Source organism: Myotis yumanensis, unplaced genomic scaffold, assembly GCF_028538775.1.
Source record: "Myotis yumanensis isolate MYYU_CA2020_CCGP unplaced genomic scaffold, mMyoYum1.0.hap1 SCAF_6, whole genome shotgun sequence".
NCBI classification, from domain to species: Eukaryota; Metazoa; Chordata; class Mammalia; order Chiroptera; family Vespertilionidae; genus Myotis; species Myotis yumanensis.
In genome coordinates this window covers 16,857,807-16,867,089 of record NW_027223757.1, presented here as the reverse complement: position 1 = coordinate 16,867,089, position 9,283 = coordinate 16,857,807, and positions in this window count along the sequence as shown.

Here is a 9,283-nt window from a genome sequence, read left to right as displayed (position 1 = left end):
GTCCATGGAATGTTTCAATTGTATAAAATTTATAGTTTTCTGAGGGGAATGATTTACGGGCCCTAATTTTCCACAATAAAAAGCTCAGTGGGGATTCTGTGAATGAAATATCTTTTTAAAAATAAATAAAAAATGTAATTCGAAATGAGGGTCAATGGTGCCACGTCTGGAGAATAACTCCTTCTCGGATCAGCTCCAAAAATGAGTCACGGGAGAAAGACTCTATAAAACATGTGTTATTTTAAAAGGCATAGGAAGTTGTAGAATAAATAAGCAATATGCAGAAAAGTGTATTTGATTGGATTTGTTCAATTGACAGGATTATATCTTTATCATTAGGTTTCAATTAAACAAGAATAACTGGATAGAAGTCTAAGGATTTTAATGAAAGCTAAGGTGTTTAAAGAATAAGAAGGGAAGAAGAAAAAGAGAAATCTTATTTAATACAATTAAGAAAGTATGCCTTACATAAATGAAAAACAAAATATAAATATCTATTGCTTCCCACAGATTTGATCAAGATGGAATCAGAGCCTAGATTTCTTGAAATAATTCTAAGTCCCTTTCTTCAGGGATGTCTTTCACAGGGAGTATGTTAGGAGCCTTCCTTCTGCCCACAGATGCAGCCAAATGCTAGTCCTGTGAATGGGGGATAGGCCCACTGAGTCATAATCCAGCCTCAATGCCACCTTCATGGTGTTCCGTTCTTCATAGCTGCGGCTCCACCTCAACTTCCTACTGGCATTGAATCCCCCACTAGACTATATCCCTGCCCTTCCAGGCTGAGGTCCTGATAAACTACCTGGACCTCTCCAACTTCTCTCTCTGAGGGACTGAATGAACTCCAAGCCTTTGTCACCCATTCCTGGATAGATGACTTTGTATCTCAACTCCAACAAGAGTCAAGTTTGAGTTGACCACACAACTTTAGACAGTGACTATTCATAGCAAGTTACCTTCCTCAACACACACAGTAGTTTATAAATTCCTGGGCTCCATCTGCACCAGCCAGAACTTGCCATTGTAGCCAAAGCCATCTCACTATTGGTGGTGATGAGTTTGTAGTTAGCACAAGAAGATGAGAACCAAGTTTCTGAATTCTACTTCAAGTACTATGATTGATTTGCTAAATGAATTTGGTAAAGTGTCAAATATTTGCAAATTTCTTGCTTCTTTCACTTTTGTGTGAATAGACTCTAAAGTAGTCACCTCATGAAATTTACTCTTATTGTTCAAGTTCTTGTATAATTCTATTCCATTGAGAGTGGGCAGGATTGTGACTTGCTTCTAAAAATAGACTATGACAAAGATGATGTCATGATTATGTTACATTATGTAACACTCCGTCTTACTAACAGACTTACTCTAGGGACTCTAAGTGGCTGGCTTTGGAGAGGGAATGTTCAAATTTGGAAAAGGACCTATAGGAGAGACCCACTAGCATGGAACTAGGGGCAGCCTCCATCTGCTAGCCAACGAGAAGATGGAGCCCTCAGTCTCACAACCACAAGGAGCTGACTTCTGCCAACAACAGTGATGGCGAACCTTTTGAGCTCGGCGTGTCAGCATTTTGAAAAACCCTAACTTAACTCTGGTGCCGTGTCACATATAGAAATTTGTTGGTATTTGCAACCATAGTAAAACAAAGACTTATATTTTTGATATTTATTTTATATACTTAAATGCCATTTAACAAAGAAAAATCAACCAAAAAAATGAGTTCGCGTGTCACCTCTGACACGCGTGTCATAGGTTCGCCATCACTGGCCAACAACCTGAGTGAGCTGGGAGGCAGATCCATCACCACTCAAGCCTCCAGATGAGAAGTGAGCCCCAGCTGACACCTCAATTGCAACTTTGCAGAAGACACAGTTAAGACAACTTCTGACCCACAAAAATTGTAAGATAATACATGTGTTGTTCTAAGCAACAATATATAATGAATACAACTTTAATTCAAATAAATACAAAAAATTACAATGCACACTTCAGTAAATGATATAGAAGACATTTTAAATCCCTAAACCACCAACAAGGATGTATAGTTTGTATGGAAAGATTAAGCAAAGTTATTGTATGATAAGTGAACGTTACCTAGGGCAGTTCAGAAAAGGTTGCCAAATAAATGAGGTGGGCTTAAGTGCCCTAGGGGCACTGTAGGAAGAGAGATGACTGGGTCCCAGGAAGAGTTTATGATGGAAATAGAGCTAGTTCCACAGTTCTGGCAAGACGGATAGGGCTTGCTCTGGCAGAGATGAGGAGTAACACATTTGTGGCTCAAGTACCTCTGTTAGAAAATGGTGAACACACCCTGACCTCTGTAGAATGAAAATGCACTTTTCTATGGGATCAACCATTCTATGGTCCTACAATTATATGATCTTGGCAAGTTATTTTATTATCTCAACCTCAATTCCTGCCGTTGTAATACAGAAATAATTGTATCTTTCTCCTTAGGTTGTTTTGAAAGTCAAATGAGGAAAAAGGATTAAAGTTCTTAGTACACATAAGCATCTGATACATGTTAGCTCTTATTATTACCAACTGGACTGTTAATACTTATTGGAAGAAGAGAGCACATTTTAATAGTGAGCTCTCTTTCCACCAGATCCTTCAGCCAGCTCAGAGGCGAGCGAAGAGTCTCAGACTCTCCCAAACTGGATCATTCCCAAGAAATGGTGCCTTTTAGCCTTCCACTCCTGCTTCCTGACTTGTTAGGTGTTTTGTATGACAATGGAGATCCCCTGTACTAAACCATGAGTGACAAAGGCCTATTTCACCTTCTTAACTTGCACCAGGTCCAAAGTAAATCCTCCTGAAGTGGTTTTGTTTTTTGTTTTTGTTTTTTTAGTGATGATTAGGCCAGCATCTCAGGAGGCTGAGGGGGGTGGAGGGGAGGGGAGACATTTTTCAAAATTCTAGCTTCTATCCTGTGTCCTTTGAAATGTTTTGCTTGAGATTCCAGGATTTAATCCCACCTTGTCCAGCCTCAGGGGATTTTCCTAGCCCAATTAGTATGGATAGTTCAACTTTTTTCCCCAACATATCCCTCACTTACCACTTGCACATTACTCTCTTCTTTTCTTTTAGAATCCACCTTGAGATTCTCCCCATTTTGAAATTCCATTTTGAAATTCCAAAATCATTACTAACCACAGTAATGATTCCTTGTTTGCAAGTGTTTCCACAATAACCAATTGCTATGATCAATAATGACAGCAATAACCCGAGGAAGTCCCATCAATTTGTGTTTTTGCAAGCTGCCAACTATCTCCATGGAGAGAGCATGCAACACCTCTATCATACTAAAAAGTCAAATTTAGAATGCATTACATCTATTGGATATTTATAAATATGAGGCATGTGTGAGTCTTTTGGTTAGCTGATGGAATTTACAGATCTTCCCTGTTGTTCAGCGCTGAGACTGGAACAAAAGTCCCCAGGAGTTTACTGGAATATTCACATATGGTTAGATATTACACATACATTTGGCATCTTGGTATATTTGAGAAGCAGTGTGTCTTCACACAGACAATTGGCATCTGGCTTGAATACTCAAAAGTAGGGAGGGAAACAGAGATGCCAATAAGAAATCAAAAGAAAAGAGGACGCGGACAACGGCTTTTCTCTCAGCCAAAAGGGAAATGGAAACACTCCAGCTCAGTCAGATGATCAGTTGCCCAAGTCCGAAAATGTAATCTGCCCTCAGGGTACTTTTACCTAAAATTAATCCAGACCGTTGTTTCCTTCAAATAAATAAAAAAGATCTGAACAACAAAGGTGATTTATTTTAAGAATCAAAGTCTCTGGGAGGAGGATGTGGTGGAAAAAAGCTTGAGTTCCATCTGCATAACTTACCCGCTGTGTCTTTTTGGGCAAACTGTGTAACCTCTCTGCACATTGGTTTCCTTGTTTGTAAAATGGGAACAGACACCCACAAGACATCACTGTGATTCAGAACAAGGTCAGGGAATGGATACACTCTTCTAAAATATTAGTATTACTGGCTTCATTGAATCATTCTGTAAGTAAGTAGGGTATACGTTACAATTAATTTCAAAATCATTACTAACCACAGGAAACATCTTTGGGGTCTCCCTTCTTCTGGGAACTTGTGCCTCAATTCTCCCCTCCGGCTCCCCCAGACTAGACTTCATCAGTAGTGTGGGTACCACCATGTTAATATAGCATGAGTTCAGCCTGGCCCCAGATGATTGGGACAATGTTCCTGATGCTTAGCCATATTCTGGCCCTCAGATATGTGAAATAACCCCCATATTCATATAGCCAATCCCATGTAGCAATTTTTTTTCTCAAGCCTGTTCAAGTTGGGTTTCTGTCACCTACAATAAAAAAGATTTCTAAAATGATATGGGAGACAATAATGATTAAGGTTCCACAGAAATGGAGAGAATTTCAAAATGGGGAGAATATCAAAAGGCAAGAAAAGTAATGAATCAGAAATGAGACTACCTAGATATCTGGTTACAGCTATTGAAATACCAGCATTTGTGACTTACTAGTCATGTGACTGGGCAAATCACAATCTTGACCCTAATGTATAAAATGGAATTGATTTGAAATGCTCATAACCCTTGGAGTACAAATGTGATCCTATCTCTTATTTCAGCAAATACAATTAAAACTAACTCAAGAATCCTATTCTAGCTCAGTCTTCCACTTCACCTTCCCCTGCATCGGCTGAGAATCCCAGGAGGCTTAAATAAACCAAAGGGAGGGTCCCCCAACTTTTAATCCAAAGCATGTAAAAAGTGCCATAGGTTGGCGTGGCCCCTGGAAAGAGGGGAAAACTGCCAGTAGCACAACTCCCTTGCCAGTAGTGCCAGGCACACAGTCGGCTAGTACCTTCCAAAGTCCCTACTGCCCACAGGCTCCATGCCCAGACTGGTACAGATGCCTATTTTGTCCAGACCCACAACCACATCTTTCTTTCCAATCCCAAAGATCACCTCAAAAGTCTGATTGCTTTCCTTTTCAATCTCTGGAATTAAAAAAAGGGGGGGGGGGGCGGGTGCTTCTTCCACTTTTTCCTGTGATTCTGGTGCTACCATGTACCATCCTTCCTCATCCCACCTCTTCCTCAGAGTAGCTACTTGATCTGTCTTCCTCGCTGAAGTGTCTCCACTTCACTTACCCTCCCTCCCCACTTCCTGGAGAAGAGGAATTGGAAACTCCTCGCGCCGCTCAGAGCTTGTTTCCCTTCTAAGACAATGAGTTCCTTGGGAACTGGGAGAGCATTTTTCGTTTTCTTTTTGTCTAACCATATCCACCATTATTATCACCCAAAACCTAGCCAGTGCCAAACACATATTTCACTCTTAAAAGTGTTCATCAAATGTAAAACTGCAAGATCTTTACCAAAGAAGAGGATTGGTTTGGCTCTGCTGTTCCTCCAGCTCCCCACCTCCCACATCACGCCATGGTGGGGCTCACTGCTCAAGGGCAGAGGTCAGGCCTCTTGCTGAGGGCAGAGAGGTAAGCTGTGCTACCTCCCCTTGCATTTGTTTTTGGCATCAAATTAAAACAAAGAAGCATGAAACAGAGGGAGGATGTATGGTGGACTCACATGATGAACAGTGTCTATTCTCATCATGATTTTCAAGAAGAATTAGAAAGGACAATTCTGTGCCTCCTTTTTAATAACATTTTGCATTCAGGTTTGACTCTCCATGTACCTATTTTATCCACTACTCTTACCCAGGGAAATTTGTTAACATCTTATCTTTGGCCTTGGTGTCATCACAGTAAGCAAAGAGCTTAAAATAAAAGGTTGGATCATACAGACATTATAGAATCCTTTGGACCTGATATAAAGTTTCCATATCATTTTATATCCATCAGAAGTGAAAATTCTGGAGCTATCATATATTCATGAATATAAACCTGGCTTTTGTCTTCCCTCTAAAACTATTCTTCAGAATGAGAGAAGTATTGTATATGGAAGTCCTAACAAAGTTGCTAATAATACAAGGTACTTTCTCAATTGTTTTAGTTTGAACAGTAAAGTAATGTTGACTGAAATTACATCTCACAATGTTTATAGAAGTCACCTGAAATAATTTATTTTTAAAAATGAAATGGGAGGCAAAGAAATTTAATACAGATTTAGCATTGTAAGCAGGCTTTTTGAAAATAACTTTATAGTAAATGATTATAATATAGAAATTACAAATAGAATAAAATTTCAGTACCAGCATCATACACAAAATCAAACAATATTGCCCTAACTGGTTTGGCTCAGTGGATAGAGCATCGGCCTGCAGACTCAAGGGTCCCAGGTTCGATTCTGGTCAAGGGCATGTACCTTGGTTGCGGGCACATCCCCAGTGGGGAGTTAGCAGGAGGCAGCTGATCGATGTTTCTCTCTCATCAATGTTTCTAACTCTCTATCCCTCTCCCTTCCTCTATGTAAAAAATCAATAAAATATATATTTTTTAAAAATCAAACAATATTATGACTCAAATAGTTAGGTGAAGGTAAAGATAATATTGTTTGGAAAATTTTGACAGGTGATTCAAACATTCTTCTAGTGGTAAAAAAAAAAAAGGCTAATAGACTAATGCTGAAGATGTAGGTGTGGTATTAGTGAACTTTTTTCATGAAATGTAAGGGTGGAAAAGAAGCATTTCTAAATCATATACTATTTTATATTAATATATCAATTCTAAAATGAATATATTTTTTATTTAAAATATATGTAGGCAACTGATTAATCAATCACACATTATAGATACAAATTACCTATTTTAGCTAGCCCTAAAAGAGTTTTGTATTCAAGCTGGCCACAAAATTTATTTTATTATCTTTTCATGGATAATGGCTTAACACTTTGGGTTCTTTCATATTAATACATATACAACATATCAAAATTAAGAGATATTTAATTATGTGAGGCAATATACATACATTCATGTATTCCTGAAGGGCAATCAAATGACAGGCTCTAACTACAAATAACCTAAGGATGTCAGCACCAACTTTCTAGCAATGAGAAGTAACTCCTAAAAGAGAGAGTCTCAGAAGCAACTTCTCAGTAAGTTTCATCCTATGCGAGAAGCTGCCTGATTTGCTGACCTCTCAACTGTCTGGCACATAGCTGGCACGCAATACATATTTGTGAAATTATTGGCTGTCAAATGCCTACATCCTCTTAATTAATTAGTAGCTTAAACTCGTATTTCTTACCCACTTTTTTTTAATCCCCTTTTTGAAAATTTCTTAGACTACTGAAACATCAAGTAGCAAAATGGTATAGGCATCTGTTTATGGAGGTCCATTTGACAAACAGGGACACTGATCCTCAAATAAACACCAATGTAAGGGACTGGCACATAGATATTAATATTCCTTAGTAGGCTCCTATTAATTATACTGTTCTCCAACTTGCCCTGCCCCCACGCCTTTAATCTTGTTTCTAAATCTCTAACAAGAAGGGTAAAGATAAGAGGTGATTACAACAATGTCAGGGGGAAAGACAGAGAATCGCTGCTGAAGAAATAAGCAGGTTAGGGCCGGAATGTAATAGGGTTGCACAATAACTGTGTCACAGGGTAGGCTTTTAAAAAGCTCAAACCTTTATGGAACCTGAAGTAACCACCATTCATTTCTTTGTATTACAATAAGTCCTCTGAAGCATCCTCTTAGTTAAAAGGCAAGTAAGACAATAATGCTGGAAACAGAGAAGGCAGCAGGAAAAACGGAAGACTAAATATGAGATGGACTGACTCCAGAAAAGAAGCCATAGGCAGGAGTCCACAGGAGCCCAGCAGGGCTGTTGAGCACAGGGCATTGTGGACATCACCCGTTCACGGGGTGGCCAGGAGTCAGACATGACTCCACGGCAAGTAACATACACACATGCCTAAGAGGAATATTTCTAATTCACACTGAACAATTCTTCAGGATTTAAATAGCACCAAAGGCAAAGAGAAGTGAAATTCTAAGGAGCGTGGGGAAGTTTGGGGTGGGCAGGAAACATCACAGAGAGAGCTTTCCAAACACTGCGAGGAATAGAGGAATAGCTCGCTCAGGGCTGAGCGCCACCTCACTGAGGACCTGAGGGCAGCAGCACAGAAGACATGGAGGCGGGCAAAGATGGGAAGGGAGCAGACACCAAACACAAGAAGTAACTGCCACAAATTATAGACTAGAGGGCAGGGGAAGGGGTACTGAGGAGCGCTCTGGCTGCTCAGTGAGAGGAAAGGACGTCTCCTTTGGGTGGCCTGCGGAGTCCAGAGGTGTGACTCGTCCAGAAAAACAGTGGGGAAACTCCAGATTGGACCACACGCCCTTCCATTTAGTGTTCTGGAAGAAATTTTGAATAATTCTTCAGGTCATTAAAATCCAGGGAAAATTTCAGGGAAATTATCCTACCCAGCACTTTGTAAAACCACTTACCATAAGAATAAACAGAGTTTGGAGATATTTTTTTAAAATGGTAAGAGGCATTTTTAAGTGCTTTTCTCCACTTCCTCTCCTTACTGCCCACACACACACCCCTCCCCCGCCCTGCCCCAAGAACACACACATATTGAACTATAAAAGGGGAGAGGAGGAGTCAGGAATAAAGAGCTTAAACAAATTTTAGTCTTCATAAGCCAACTAAATCTCTAGAGTTGAGAGAAGTAGAGTTGAGATGAAGAAATCTTGGTTCAAGTTCAGATTACTTTTTATTTCAACTGATTAAAAGCTTTGAGAACACTAGTGCTTCAGAAATCATTAAAAACAAAGGTTCACTTAATATACATGCAATAAAACAGAAATTGTCATATTTCTTAGACATGTACCATGACATACTTTTGCCCTAAGGTAAGGAAAGCTAAAATGATGTGCACTGCTCTTTTTATTCACTAGCTTGGCACACTAAAAATATATTCTCTAGAAGTTTGCCTTCTCCTGAGTACTATTTTAAATAATTAGCACCTGGTACTATATGATCTTAATACAGAATATAGGTCCTGTGAGGTAAGCATTATTTATTGTTGCATTGTAGTAGCTAGTTGGATACCAATAAGCAGGGAGATCACCTTCCCAAGACAAAAGTCATATTCTAACCTAAGTGTTCTATTAGAACCCTAACAGTTTTCCCCTAACAATACTATCAGAACATTCCTCTATTTCATATCCATCTCCATCAAAACACATATTTGGGGAGAAATACAAACCCACTCATTTCTTTATCTTGTCACCTTTAGTTTCAATATGTTAACATCAAGTAAAAGTTATGCTGTTTGAAAGAAAGAAAAGTCGGCAAGTTGGAAT